The 15,722-nt window shown below is 47.2% G+C and overlaps 2 long non-coding RNA genes across 2 annotated transcripts; one reads left to right on the top strand and one right to left on the bottom strand.

The window, feature by feature from the left end:
* Positions 1-3,273: 3,273 nt before the first annotated feature.
* LOC139079887 (uncharacterized) lies at positions 3,274-13,244 on the bottom strand. The gene is made up of 2 exons (XR_011533878.1): positions 12,955-13,244; positions 3,274-3,646 (listed from the first exon to the last, which is right to left on the bottom strand). It is a non-coding gene; the product is annotated as an uncharacterized lncRNA (long non-coding RNA).
* LOC139079888 (uncharacterized) lies at positions 6,538-8,271 on the top strand. Its single transcript, XR_011533879.1, has 3 exons — positions 6,538-6,687; positions 7,473-7,578; positions 7,785-8,271. It is a non-coding gene; the product is annotated as an uncharacterized lncRNA (long non-coding RNA).
* Positions 13,245-15,722: the final 2,478 nt, after the last annotated feature.

Below are 15,722 nucleotides of genomic sequence, written 5' to 3'. Positions count from 1 at the left end.
GGGTCAGCAGGTTAGTTCCCTCAGCACCCAAGCTCCCCGCTTGGGGAAGTGAAACCCCAGGGTTGATGAAGGCGCAATTTCAGTATACCCACACGAAGGGAGTCAAGTCTCCTGATTGATTACTTACAGATCCCAGAAAGAGGGGGCGGGCGCAGGCGCAATGAGCCAGGGGGCGGCGAAGCGGGCAGGTGTGCCAGGAACGCTAACTCAGTCCGCGAGCGAGGAAGGTGAGCGGTGAGACAGACGAGATGCTGCCAAAGGGATGCCAGCTTTCTCTGGCGGGAAAAATATACATTTCCCATGTACAAAAATATACACATATATTTTTTAAGAGTTAGGGGCATATCATTGATCATCTAATTCATTGATTGTCAATCCTGGCTGCGCGGTACGATCGCCTGGGAAGCTTCGAAACTTCCCAATGCTCGGGCCCCCTACCCCAAGCCAGATGATTTTGACTTCTTTTCCTTAATCTCCTCTCTGCAGTAGCTTCAGAACAATGCCAGGCCTGATTTCCCCCACGTTAGCATGTGGTCCTTCTTGCGCAAAGATGAAGTGAGCTAATGGGGGGATGGGGCGTGAAGAAGACCCCCAAATATTTAGCGAGATGGAGCGCCCAGGCCCGAAAGGTGTAGAATCGTTTCAGAGAAAGGAAGAGGCCCGGGGAAGGCGCGGGGCGGGCGGAGCCGGCGCCCTGGGAAGAGGCTGATGAGGAGGAACGTAGGAGCGGGGCAGCGCAGCCGCCGGCCTGGGTGATTAGACTCCCCCGCGTTTCGGCACCGCGCTCCGGCTTTCCTGCAGCAGGTTCTGCAGCACGTTTCCTGGGGTAACCAAGTGGGCCTGGAGCGCTCTCTGCTGAGCGCTCTTACGGCGCAGCCAGGCAGGATGCAGCCTCGCAGCCGTCAGGTGGGGTTGGCGCCAGACCAGAGCGTGGATGAGGTAAAGCGTGCCCTCTCCTTCCCGGAATCCCCTCCCGACCTGCCTCCCTTCCTTGCGCCTCCCCGTCCGCTCCCTAGCAACACCTCTGTCAGCCTCAGACGCCTTAGTTCAGACGGCTCCCGGACTTGCTTCAGGCACCCCGGGCATCCCGAGGGGCCCAGAGCCAGGGCAGGTGTGTTTTAATCGAGGTGAGGCGAGCTGGGATGGTGCAGGACCCAGAGAAGGGGGCCTGGGGAGGACAGGACTGAGGTGCGGAGGGGCAGCGTCCCAGCAGGGCCTCTGCAGGGAGATGACGTTCCAGCTGAGCCCAGAATGATGAAAAGGCCACGAGAAGGTGAGGAGAGAGGCTTCCAGGCAGAGGGAAGGCCCTGAGACAGGAACTTGTCTGCCCCTGGCTCAGTATTACCGTGTGGAAAGTGGGCTAATAGAACAGGCAGACGAGGTAGGTCCGGGTGCACAAAGGGCCCCTGGACCAGAGCTCAGGTTCTAAGGCTCTGACATTGGCCTCTGCTGGGCTGCCGTGTCCCCTGCACGGTGGAGGGGATCTCACCTGTGAGCCTTGCAGACCACACCCCTGAGGGAACGATTTTGTGGGGGCAGTGGCACCTCTGCCCCACGTGTCCCCCACCCCCACCCAGTACCTTCTCCAGAGCGTGGGACCCTGACTGCTGCTCAAAACGTCCAGCCTTCCCAGGTTACTGACCCAAAACAGGGGTTGCCAGAAGCACCGCTGACGTTTTTGGTCAGACCAGTGTGTTGTGGGGACTGCCCTGTGTGGTGGAGGGTATTTAGCAGGATTCCCCAGCCTCTACTCACTAGACGCCAGAGCACATCACACACACGTGTGCACACACACACAGACACACACATGCAAGTGGTTGTCTCCAGATGTTGTCAGATGTCCCAAGAGGAGCAAAATTGCCCCCCGGTTGAGAACCGCTGTTCTGACAGGAAGGAACGGGACCGAGTGCCCCACAAATTGCTACAGAACACATCATTATTAGTGATGGCCCCATGGAAAAGGGCCACCTTCCAGATACATAATAGGGCCCTGGCCAAAGTCCTCTCCCTCTGGTGGCACCAGCCTCCTTGTGCTCCTCGAAGGAGCAGAGCTCATTCGCATCTCTGCATCTACGTGCCTGTCTTCCTCCCTCTGTCTGGAATGTTCCTCTCCCAGATGGCTCTCTGCGGCTTTGCTCAGACCTCCACTCAGATCCGCCTCCCAGGCAGGCCTTCCCCCAGCACAGGCTAATGCACACGCCCTCCTGCCCTCGTCACCCCCATCCCGTGACCCTACTTGGCCCAGCATTGCTGCCCGACATCGCCGAGGCCATTTGCTCCTTTGTGTGTGCCCTGTCTCCCCTTCCAGAACAGGACTTCAGGCCAGACCACCACAACCCCAGCAGAGCGCTCGGCCTGGCAGAGAGTGGATGCTTGAACAATACCTGTTGAATAAATAAGCGGGGGGGATGAACAAATGGCAGAAATATGTGCGGCATCTGGAAGGAACGGAGAAGGTGGGGAGCTCTTGGTTGCCATTGGGTTGGGTCTTGGGGAGTTGTGGGAGGCACCGAGAGACCCCTTCCCCCTCATCCCGGCTGGTGATCACAGGAGGTGGGGGCGTTGCCCCCTTCTCACCCATGTCAGAGAGGTTAGAGCTGCTGCTGGCAGGAAACCCTGCATTTCCAATTACAGGACCTGGGTGGAACCAGCATCTGTGGCTGACAGTCCCAGGGACCCTATGCAAATTTGAAGAACCCAGCAGAGGTTCTTTGAGGCCTGGAAAATGGCATTTCCAGGGAAGCCACTATACTGATTAGAATTACTGTGCCAGGAAGGTTTTTCGGGCCCACAGCAGTTTCCTGAAACGTTAAACAAAGCTCTCACGGAGCAAGGAGAAGGGCTGTGGGAACTGAGGTTCAGAGCTCAGAGGAAGTAGCTGCGGCTTAGAGAGTCTGGTGTACATGCTAGCTGTGTGGCTAACCCTCCTGGGGCCCCAGTGAGGCCCGTCACTGCTCCCCTTGACATCTGCGGTGAATGCTGGAGCATCTAAACGAACCAGATTCTAAAGTCTAAAATAAGATGTTCGTCTTGAATCCTGAGGATAGAAGCTCCAAGCCAGGGAAGTGATGAAGAGGTAAGGACACAGAGAGCCTGGGCAACCTGGTTCTACAACCTTCTGGCTCTGTTAAATTGGCTCCACCATCAGCTTCCTCATCCACACAGTGGTTGTGATAATAGAGTTGTCCTGGGGGTCACATACAATAGTCCAACCAGAGGCTGGGGACGCGCCTGTGCTCTCTCTCTTAGTAACACTTACCAATTCTAAGGGAGTTTTTGTTCTCTCGTGTGTTTGTTTTAATTCCATGTTTCATTGTCATCTTAGGAAGCCGCATCCTTCTCTCAACATTGCCTTCAGAAGCATTTGCCACCCTCTCAAGAAACCCATTCCTTAGATGTACACACCGTTCTTGTCAGAGAAGCTATCCACCTGGTGCTAAATGAATTTTTTGAGGTGTGTCGAAAATCAACTTCACACTCAAAGGTTTTTCTAGGACCGAGGAGGTTTTCATGTACACTGAGCTGTGCAGACGGCTCCTCAAGAGGCACGCTGAAGAGAGGGTCAAGTCCCGGGGACCATTTGCAAGCGAGGACGTTCATTTCAAGCGTATAAATTCTGGAGCGTGGGCTCAATACATCGATCATCCTTTGAAGAGGGCACAAAAAAAGATAAAAGGCATTATTATCTTTCTGCTTCAGGGACACCCAGTGGCGGACGAGAAACCAATTTGCCAATAACTGACCATGTTAGGAGGTAGGCCTGGACTTGAATGTTGACAGAAGTTTAACCAAATGTGATGGGAGCACAGAGGAAGAGCCAGCTGATTGTCCCTGGGGGTTGTTGGACTTCATCCATTGTTTTTCCATCTTGCTCTAGCATTAGAAACTCCTTTCTCAAATGGAATGTGGGTGTACCTCCAATATTCGGAAACCAGCTCCGTCAGAGCTGTTCTGCTGGGGGGGGGGGGGGGGGGCGTGCCCTCCAGCCCACTCGACACCTCCCTTCCTTCCATCACCCCAAGATACCGACTCTCACCCCAGGACTGTGCCCAACGCTGCTTCCATGTCTCCAGCCCCGAGGATGAGGAAGTTTCTTTCCAGTTCTAACCACACCTGTTGGTTAATGGGACCAAAGTACAAAACACAGAGGAAGCTAAAGGAAGTCAGAGTCCAGGCAGCTTCCTGGGTTTGTCCTGGGGCCCTTCTGCTTCTCCTCAACCTCCTGCCTTTTAGAAAAGTCCTTCCCTTTAGCCCGCGTGTGGGTGCACCGGGGCAGGGCAAAGAAACAGAATACTAACCAGCAGTGTGCTCCTTGTCAGCTCGCTTCCACGGAGCGAGATCACACTAAAACCGAAGCTACAGAGAAGTGCTGAGGACACTTCCTTCAGTGAACACTACAGCTTCCAAAGCCCTTTTTATGTAAGCCATCCCATTCACGCTTCTGATAATCCCCCCTCCCCAGGAACAGTGCCCACGAGGTGTTTTTATTTTCAGATGAAACTGAAAGCCAGTGGTGCCTGACAGCATGGGCTTCAAAGCCACTTACTCACCCTCTGGCCTCTTGTCACCGCAGTGTCCCACCTCCGCAATGGAGATGGCAGGAAAGGTGTTGTGAACTATGCCTGGCCCGTAGGGAGCCCTCGGTCCACGCCAGTCTGATGAGTAGGTAACTGACCCAGGAGCTCATCCCTGGGCAGTGGGGTGCGGAGGACCAGAACCCAGGCCTCCGATTCCCCCTTGGATGCCCTCCTAGCCCGGATGTTCCACGGTCCTTTGTGTGGTCGTCTCAGTCCCCACAGAAGCACTTCTGATCCCCCAAATAAAGTAAAAGTGATGACACTACTTAGTGAACATGTGAATAATACTGTGATGTGAAGGCTGTTTAACAGAATTTTTTGTCGCTGGTTTTATTGAAAGAATTAATCATAGCCAATTGAAGAAAACTCACTTAAATCTCTTTTTTAGAAGTGAAATTATTATTCATTATTATTAAAGCTCTGTGCCAGTCATTATTCTAAATGTTTGACATGCGGTAACTCATTTATTTCTCAGTACAGTGTGGGGAGGGCGGTGCTGTTTTATCCCCATTTTACAGATGAGAATACTGAGGCACAGAGTTCTAATAATTAGCCCACGTAAAGCAAATTCTCGCCGACAAGAAACAACTTAAAGTTGTAGTGTATGTATGTGACTTTGTTAGCCCACCTCGTTCCTCCTCCCACCTCTTATCCTAACTGTTATGAATCTAAAGCAGGGGGGGGAATTGAGAACGCAAACGCTGCGCACTTTAGCCCGAAGTGGACGGGGAGCTGGCAGATGTTCGCAAAGGTTTGTTTCAAAGGAGGAAATCCGTAAAGCCATCATGCACCCGTGGGCTGGAAGAAGATGCGATACCTTTAAAAAAGAGATCAGGAACCGATTACCCTGCTTTCGTCTGAGGCAAAATATCTAGGAATAGTGGGGAGAGCAATACGAAAAGTTAATTAGAGACCAGGTAAAATGGGTGAGGGAGATAGTGCAAAAAAGGGTACGATCGTCTGTAGAGGCCAGGAAACAGACCTGTAGGCAGTTACCCGTTCTTCAACTTTTCTTCCTCTTTTATGGACTCAAGAGCATGGCTTTTAAAGGTTCTCATGGTTCCTGAGTGCTAGGGCGGCATTTACAAAAGTCTGCCCCTTGGACGTTAGAAATGTATTTTAAAAAAACAGAATCCAGGGTCTCGTGTACGAATGACTTTGGGAGGCCCTGTCTGTACGGTTTTTAGTGCAGGACTTCTCAGAGCCTTTGTTGTGAATTGTGAATGCTCAAGAGTGACGTAAGGAATGCAGCCTGTTCCAAACTTGTCTAATAATGCAACCAATTTTTCAAAGAGTATGTTGTGGGACTAATGTTCCAAGATCCCCACGTTGGATAATGGTGTTCTAAAACTAAATAAGTCAAAGGGAAGTGAATAATGACGTGATACCTCTGTTATTCCTGCTATTATCTGACACCCATTTGGCAACGTGACATTTAAGTTGGAGCACACGGAAGGGAGGAAGGCTGTTGACGCACTTTGAGAAGTGAACTTCAGTTTTCCACGTGTTATGGAATGCCTTTGGGGCAAGATCCCTGTCTCCTAGAACCAGGAGCACATTCTTTTCTCAGCCCCTTCTGCCTTGCCACGCCCCCCAGCGCAGCCAAGGAAGGACGGAGGTGTCACATGCTTTGTCCAAGGACAAGCCGGTAGAAAAGCAGGACACTCCAAATGTACCCAGTTGGATGAGATCCAGTCCCCAGTCAATGGAGCGACTCCCGTTTATAGAGTGTCCAGGCTTGAAGACGCCAGCCCAAGCCAAAATTCCTGCCATGAATGAAGCGTCTGGGCAGGCTTTCTCCCGGCCACATCGTGCCTCCTACTGGCTGCCTGACCTCGGAGCCCAGGCCTGCCAGGGGCGGCTTGCACCACGGGCTGCCTCTTTGTAGAGTTCCGCCATCTTTTTGTTCTCTAACAATTGTCGAGGTTCACAGGACTGTGACATAGGCAGGACAAGGGGTGAGAAGCAGAGAAGGCGACAGATGCCTTTGGGATCCTTTCCTTCAGAGAGGGAAGGACCCATCCAAGTTCACAAGCTTCCCCACCAGCCAGCCGACCTCCTATGACCACCTTTCTGGATCTACAGTGTCACTGTCCAGCCTGATGCCCAGGTCAGTAGCCTGAGGTCCCTCCTCTCTCTCCTTCACAGAATCCATTTGATTCTCCCTAAGCCTCTCTGTTGAGTCCAGCTCCTCCTTCCACTCCCAGCTGGTCCAAGCTTCACCATCTCCAGCTGGTGCTTTGCAACCAGCCCATGAGTGGCCTCCTCCTGAGCTCCACTGTTAGAAGAATCTAATTAAATCAGACCTTTGCTTGAAATCCATGTTTGCTCTCGGCAAGACACATGTGCACCCCGAAAGACAACTCATACTTTGGCCCCAACTGCTCACCTGGCCTCAATACCTGCCAGGTGCTGCACCACCCCTCTCGTCAACCATGCTGACAGTCTGCCACTTGTGACACAGCACCCGGGCATTATTTATTCCTCTCCTGTTCACTCTTCCCTTCCACAGGTCCCTAGAAAACTCCTATTCAGCCATCAAAACCCACATCAAATGCCACCTTCTCTCCTTGCTCAGAGTTAGTGACTTCATCCCCCTGCCACGTTTGTCCCTGCCTCTGTAGCAGCACTGGCTACACTGTGCCGCTGGAGCTGCTGTCTGTTGGCTCGTGTGTCCATCCCCTCACTTGGTGACAGAGACCTCAGATCATTTGTTTTTATGTCCTGGAACCTCGCATGGTGTTAATGCATGTTTTAAATCGTGCATGAGTGGATGCTGAGAAAATCTCTGTCTGCCTTGCTGTGACCCCCAGAAGCCTCATGCAGGTCGAGAGGGAGGAAGAGGTGACAGCTCTTCCTTTTTTCTTTGTTTCTCACCCCCATCGCTGGATACAGCCAGTTGTCAGTCATTCGGGCTAAAATATGGAAGAGCTGTGTTGGAAACTAGAGTATTTTTGCAGAAGGGGTAACGCACGAGGCTGTGTGCTGGGACACAAGACAGGTACGTTTCAATAGAAGGCTGGGACTCAGGCCACGCCTGGCACGACCAAGGACAGCAGACTTAACTACATTTGAAGTCCCCGGATGCCAGGGTCAGTGGGACTGAGAACACGGGGAGGGAAGAGGTTGCAGCGACGGGGGCCCAGGAGGGACAACAAAACTCACATCTTGCTTCACCATTCTGACTCTAATCATGGTCCGTTTCAGGGCGATGGCATTTTTGTTCATCCTGCCACTGACTTCAAGCCCTGGTCACAACAAAAGGACTTTTGGAAATTATTGGATCCTATGAACTCTTAGTTCTTACGTATCTGCTCCAAAGCAGGGGCATTGTCCAATTAATATTTCAACAGCGTGTCCTGCTGGGAGCCACGTACAAAGAAATCAGGGTCCCTTCTCCGAGTTCCAGCTACAGAACTCCAAAGAGGACGTTTTCACACATTCTCATAGAGAGAACTATCGTCAACTATAAAAGAACTGCCTCAGGTGACAAGTGCAGTGTCACACCCTTAGGGAATAAAATTCTGGAATGAACTGAATCCTGGGAGTTGAATCAATAAATTTAGAGAAGCGAGGAAACGGAACAGACAGCTTTCTTTATTGAAATGAAGGGAGGGGAGAGCTTTGCAGTGGACACAGGTGTCTGTCATGGACAGAGATTAAAGTAAGTCAGCCAGGTCTCAAAATAGGGACAGGAACACGTATTTTCCACAACAATGGTTTCCATCTTAGAAAAGAGATCATTTAAAAAAATCATTAATCTTATTTTGTAGCATAAGAACATGGTTTAATTGTTTACTGCCCAGATTCTTCAGTCTCTAATTGGAGCAGTAGGTTGCACTACATCTGTATTTTTAGTGATAATAACAGCTGCTCTGGAATTGGTATGAGTTCCCCGTTGGTAAAAGAAGTTGTTCTTCAATAATTTACACTGCCTAATTCTTCCTTGTAGGGCTCTATGAACAAGCAAGTACAGGACCACCATTTTCATAGTCTTTACACTCGACTTGCCTCAAAGGCTCTTAAAAGCGTTGGAACCAGCAACGTTTTTATTGGGCATCCTCTGCGCTGACCCTTAGCTGCCACCTCAGGGTACCTGCCCAGCTGAATCCAAATTGAGCGTTAAAATCCATGCTACAAATTCCTCCTGGCTTTTCCCACTTCAGCCAGTGATTCCCCAAAACCTATTGTGCGTTATGAACAAAAACTGTAAGACTGAAGGCGTGATTTGCAAACTGTATTTCTTTGTATGTGGATGCATATGGATGCCCTGACAGAGAGACCTGGCCAATTCCGCTTCCTGGTGATTGTGAATTCCTTGATCCCAGGACATACCAGTTCAATTAACTCAGCAAATGTTTATGGGCACGGTCTCTGTGTAGTCTATAAGCTCCGTAAGGACAAGGCTTGGGTCTGATTCGGGTATCACTGTATACCGAGCACCCAAGACACGTCTGCCCAGCGTGACTTAGTCCCTCGATAAATATTTGATTGACAGACTGTCAGGCACTAAGCTAGGGACAAGGACACCAGCCATTAAAGGTTGGAGTACAGCAAGGAGTGGCCACAATGCAATCAACGAGCAGCCTGCACTATACTCGGGTGGGAGCACAGTTCTCTGGAACAAAAAGGAGGATGTGATCAATTCTGCTCGGCCACTGGGAGGAGGGAAGCGCTGCTCAGGGGGACTGCCAGGAAGGCTGGACCTTAGAGGACAGGTGGAATTTCATCCTGACTGCAGAAACGGAGAAGAGTTGTCCTGGCAGCAGGATAGCATGAGCAAGGGCATGCAAATGAGGAAAGGTATAGGGCATGGCGTTCTATTGCTGCCGAAACAAATTACTACAAACTCGGTGGTCTAGAATAAGACAAATTGATCCTCTTACAGTTCCTGAGGTCGGAAACCCAGTGCTCCTGGTTTCTTTGCTTCAAGTCTCTCAAGCCCAGAATCAAGACGTCACCAAGACTGAGCTCTGGGGGAGAATTCGCTTTCGGCGCACTCAGATTGCCGGCAGCAGAGTTGTGGGAAAGAAGACCCTGTTTTCTGGCTGGCTGCTGGCCGTGGGGGCTCTCAGCTTCTAGAGGCTTCCTCCCTCCCCTGGCTCGTGGCCCACTTCTTCTTCACAGCCAGCAACAGCAGTCAAGGCCCGCTCACACTATGACTGTCTCCTGCCTCTTCTTCCAGCACAGCTCTCTGCCTCTTCCACTTCCCTCTCTCCCTTAAGGGCTCGCGCGGTTAGATTGCGCCCACCCAGACAATCCATGGTAACCTCCCTATCTTAAGGTCTGTACACTGAACTGCACCTGCAAAGTCTCTCTTGCCATGTAAGGTGACATATTCACGGGTGTCGAGGATTAGGGTATGGGCATCTCTGGGGACCATAACTCTGCCAACCACCCACAGTGTCTCCTGGGAGACAGAATATGTGGAGAGGAAGGGATGCAGGAGGAGGAGGAGCCCAAGGCCGTCCCGTGGAGGCCTTCGAATGACTTTCTATAGAGTTGACTTATGATCTTGCAGCCACTGAGACGGTGGAACTTTACGAAGAGGCAGGGCGAGGAGTTCGCGTTCTCCTCCTCCTAACAGGGTCTTTCACAGAACAAAAGTCTTCCTTTCAATGAAGTCCAGGCTATCAATTTTTCCTTTTATGGATTCTGCTTTTCAAGCAGTCGAAGAACTCTTTGCCCAGCCCTAGATCCCAAAGATTTTCTTCTGTTTCTTTCTAAAACTTTTATAGTTTTACGTTTAAGTCCATCATCTATTTTGAGTTAGTTTTGGTATAAAATGTGAGACATATGTTGAGCCTTACTCTTTTACCTATGGATGTCCAACTGGCCCAGCACCATTTGCTGAAAAGGTTGTCCTTCCTCCACTGAATAGCGGTTGCAACTTTGTCAAAAATGCCTGCTTGCGTGGGTCTGTTTCTAGGTTCTCTGTTCTGGTCCCCTGATCTGTGAGTCTATCCCTTTGCCAATAGCACACTGTCTTGATTCCTGTAGCCTTATAATAAATCTTAAGATACAGTAGACTGTCTCTTCCCACTTTATTCTTCTTTTTCAAAATTGTTTTAGGTATTCTAGGTCCTTTGACTTTCCATATAAATTTTAGAATAATCCTTATTATTTTCTTCCTTATATTTACTTTTAGCTTTTTTTGTTTGTTTAGTTTCTTTTTTTTTTTAAGGAAATCCTTGCTTTTGCTTTTTTTTTTTTTTTTTTGCTGGGAAAGATTTTCCGTGAGCTAACATCTGTTGCCAATCTTCCTCTCTTTTCTTTTTCCCCACCTCAAAGCCCCAGTACATAGCTGTATATTCTAGTTGTAGGTCCTCCTAGTTCTTCTATGTGAGCCACCACCACAACATGTCTACTGACAGACGAGTGGTGTGGTTCCATGCCCAGGACCTGAACCCAGGCTGCTGACATGGTGGCAGCACCAAACTTTCACCACTAGGCCATCAGGGCTGGCTCTATTTGTTTAGTTTCTTTTGTGTGTGTGTGAGGAAGATTGGCCCTGAGCTATCATCTGTTGCCAATCTTCCTCTTCTTGCTTGAGGAAGATTGTCACTGAGCTAGCATCTGTGGCCATCTTCCTCCATTTTATGTGGGACACCGCCACAGTGTGGCTTGATGAGCCGTGCTAGGTCCACAGTGAGGCTGGACGAGTACTACTAAGTCTATGCCCAGGATCCGAACCTGCGAATCCCGGGCCACTAAAGCAGAGGGCATGAACTTAACTGCTACGCCACTGGGCTGGCCGCAATTTGTTTAGTTTCTTAAGGTGGAAACTTAGATTATTGATTTGAGACCTTTCTTTCTTCCTAATAAAAGCGTTTAATACCATAAAATTCCCTCTAAGCACAGCTTTAGCTGAATTCCACAAGTTTTGATGAGCTGTATTTTCCTTTTCACCCCACTCAAAATATCTTCTTATTTCCCTTGTCACTTCCTCTTTGATCTATGGGTTATTTATAATTTCCAAATATTTGGAGATTTTCCAGATAGCTTCCTATTATTTATTTCCAATTTAATTCTATTATGGTCAGAGAACACACTTTTAATGATTTCAATTCTTTTAAGTGTGTTAAGGCTTGTTATGTAATCCAGAATATGGTCTATCTTGGACAATGTTTTGTGTGCATTTGAAAACATGTACGTTTTACTGCTTTAGGTAGAATGTTCTATAAATGTCAGTTGTGTCAAATTGCCTTATAGTGTTATTCGGGTCCTCTATATCTTTCCTGATTTATTTGTTCTATCAACTACTGAGAGAGGAGTGTTAAACTGCCCAAGCAGATTTATGGATTTGTCTATTTCTACTTTCAATTCTATCTATTCTTGCTTCATGTATTTTAGGAGCATACACCTTCAGGATTGTTATTCTTCTTGGTTGATTATCCATTTTATCACTGTATATTGCCCCTTTATTTCTGGTAAGTTTCTTTGCTCTGAAATCCACTTTGTGTGATATTAATGTAGCCACTCCATATTTCTATTGATTAGGATTTTTATAGTATATTTTTTTATGCTTTTAACCTAACTGTATGATTATATTTAAAAATTGGTTTCTTGTAGTCAGCATATAGTTAGGTTTTGTTTTATTAGCCAATCTGACAACCTCGGAATTTGTCTTAGATTGGCACCTGAGCTAACATCTGTTGCCATCTTCCTTTTTTTCTTCTTCTTCTTCTCCCCAAAGCCCCCCAGTACACAGTTGTATATTCTGGGTGTAGGTCCTTCTGGCTGTGCTATGTGGGAGGCTTCCTCAGGACGGCTTGATGAGTGGTGCCATGTCTGCACCCAGGATCCCAACCAGCAAAACCCTGGGCTGCTGAATCACAGCACGTGAACTCAACCACTCGGCCACGGGGCTGGCCCCTGACAACCTCTGACTTTTAACTGGTGTTTTTAGATCATTTACATTTCATATAATTATTAATATGATTAAATACCATTCTATTAATTATTTGCTGTTCATCCCTTTGTTTATTGTTCCGGGGTTCCCCCTTCCCATCTTCTTTCAGATTATTTCAGTGATTTTTAGCTTCCCATTTTATTTTATCTATAGGCTTTTTGGCTATAGGTATATAGAGTATTATATATATAGTATAATTTAGTGGTTGCTCTAAGAGTTATAATATAACATTGCACAGTCTACTTAGAGTTAATGTTTCACTATTTCCAGTAAAATGTAGAAGATGACCTCTAACCATATAGTTAGATGTGGTTTATATGATGAACTTCACTTTAATTATAGTTGTCATATGGATTATATCTTCATATATTAAAAACTATATCAGTGAGTGCTATCACTTTTTCTTTCAACAGCCATACGTATTTTAAAACACCTAAGAAGAGAAGAAAAGTCTGCTATATTTACCATTTTTTGTTACTTTTCCTTCACTCATGTTCAAAATATCCCTCTGGGATCATTTTCCCTCCACCTGAAGAACTTCCTTCAGCATTTCATTTAGAGCAGGTGTGATGGTGACAAACTCTCTTAGTTTCCAACCATCTGAGAATGTCTTCAGTTTGCCATCAATCCCAAAGAATGTTTTCATTGGATATGAATTCTGTGCTGAGAGTTCTTTGCTTTCAGCATTTTAAAGATGTATTCCACTGTCTTCTGGCCCCCCATGGTTTCAGAGGAGAAATCTGCAGTCATTTGAATAATTGTTCCCCAATATGTAAAGTTTCATTTTTCTATGGCTGCTTTCAAGAATTTTTTCTTTGTCTTTGGTTTTTATCAATTTTGTTATTTCATGTCTAGATATGCTTTTCTTTCATGTTATCCTGTTTGGGGTTTACTGAGTATCTTGAGCCTATGCAGTTATGTCTCACCAGATTCAGGAAGTTTTGGGCCACTATTTATATCCCTCTTCAAGTTCCCTCACTCTTTCTTTACTTCATCTTCATTCTACTGTTGAGTCCATCCAGTAATTTTTTTTGCTAATTTCAGATAGTCACATTTTTCGGTCCTAAACTTTCCATGTTACCTTTTACAATTCCTATTTCTCTGCTAAGAATTTTTAACTTTCCATTCATTTCAAGATTGTTTACCTTTACTTCACAGAGGGTGATTATAATAGCTGCTTTAATGTCTTTGTCTGATAATTCCAACATTTGGGTTATGTTGGGTTTAGCATCTGTTGATTGTGTTTTCCCTTGAGAATTGGTCACGTTTTCCCGGGTCTTTGTACATCAAGTAGATATGCATTATATCAGGGACAGTTTGAATATTACATTGTGAGGCCCTAGGTCACGTTAACATCGTTTGGAGAACATCGATGTATTTTATTATTATTATTTAGCAGTCAATCAACCTGATTAAGTTTAGACCCCCAGTTTTGTTTCACTTTCTGTGGCCGTGGTTTCAATGTCAGTTCCATTTTCAAAGTCAGAATTATCTCCATATATTCTTCAGCTCCCAGGTGCCCCCTTTCCTGTTCTTGTGTCCAGAAAAGCAAATATCTGTAAGAGTTTTAGTTCCTTGCATCGCTGCCATGCAGTTCTATGCAATTGGAGCTCTACTCAGGGCAAAGCAGTGAAAGAAAAGAGAGAGAAAAAATCACTGTTTGGAATACAGGAGCCCCTTTCTCCAGTTACCCCTGCCTGCCGGAAAGATGGGGTTTCTCTCATGGTTTAGCTGTCAATGTTGTCTTCACACCGTTCTGCACTAGGGCCTCAACTTGAGCCACTGGCAGTGGGCCTCAACCCTGGGTGCTTATTAGAAGCAGGAGGGAAGCTGTTAAAACTCTGAGAAGCCCGGGCTGCCTCCAAGACCAGTTCAGCCAAAATCGCTGGGAGGCGAGCTCCAGGAAAAATTTAAAGTGCTACTAATGCTGACAGCCACTTACGTAAAGGGAAACATTGGAATGATAGTGAAGTCAAGAATTCTAAACTATCTCAGGAAAACTCAGGTGTTGTGGGAAGGTGCACGTGAGAATAGAGGTAGAGAAATAAAAATACCCCAAAGAGTTGTGGATTGCATCCTGGACATTGGCAGTCTTGTGTTTTGGAGATGGAGTTCTTTGCATTCCTCTGAAGAGTGTGCATGTTTGTTTGAGGGTTTGTTTGAATGAGCAATTAATATCTTTGGACTCAAGCTGCAAACTCTGTCTCAGCAGCAGAAGTTCATTTCTCGGTTGACTTCTTTCTTCCCTCCCCGGGGTCTGTCCCATCTATGGATGGTTCAAGGATTTTGAAGCTTATACTCAGAATGGGGACACCCCTCTCTAGCTCTCTCCTTCCCAGGTTCCCCCCTCACTCTCCAGTGGCTGTGGTTTCACCAAACTCTGGCCTCTGATTCTTCCGGCCAGAAAGGAATAGGGATTTTTCTTGGGGTTTTGTCTTCTCTACAGCACTTGGCCTGCTGCCAGGCTGAAAGCCATGAAAATGGGTAACTCAGCCTGTGCCATTTTCATCTTTCAGCTCTGAATTGGCTTGCTTTTGTTCATGTCCCTGTGCCTTGAGGCAATTTTTGTTGTTTGTTCAGTTTTGCTTTTTTGTTTTCTGGTCCAGAGTTTATATTTGCCATCTGTTGGAAGATTGGGTCCCATAGCACCTTACTTGGCCATACTAGAATTGGAGTTTCCAGTAAGCTTGGATTTTAGCATAAATTGAGCTCTATGTTATTTATGAGAACACAAGAAAACGATGATACAAAGAAAAAATTGAAATAAAGCAGTGGGAATACAGACAGAAAGAAAGCTGGCATGGCATTAATAATAGCAGATAAAGCAGAATTCAAGGCTAAAAGCATTAACTAGGTAAAAGATTTTATGTGATAATAAAAGGTAAAGTCACAAAGCAAATATAGCAGTCATAAATCTTTACGTATCACACAACGTGGCAGTCAAATACGTAAATTAAAACTCCAAATGTGAGCCAGCCCTGATGGCCTAGTGGTTAAAGTTTGGCACTCACTGCTTCCATGGGCCGGGTTCGTTTCCCGGTCCTGGAACCACACCCCCCCTCCCGTCTGTCAGCTGCCATGCTGTGGCAGCTCACATAGAAAAACTAGAACGACTTACAATGAGGATACACAACCATGCACTGGGGCTTTGGGGAGAAAAAACAAATAAGAGGGAGATTGGCGTAAGATGTTAGCTCAAGGCGGATCTTTTCCTGCCAAAAAAAAAAAACTCC

Source organism: Equus przewalskii, chromosome 27, assembly GCF_037783145.1.
Source record: "Equus przewalskii isolate Varuska chromosome 27, EquPr2, whole genome shotgun sequence".
NCBI lineage: Eukaryota > Metazoa > Chordata > Mammalia > Perissodactyla > Equidae > Equus > Equus przewalskii.
The sequence above is the reverse complement of the archived record's forward strand: the minus strand, read 5'-3'. Positions and strand labels throughout refer to the sequence as shown.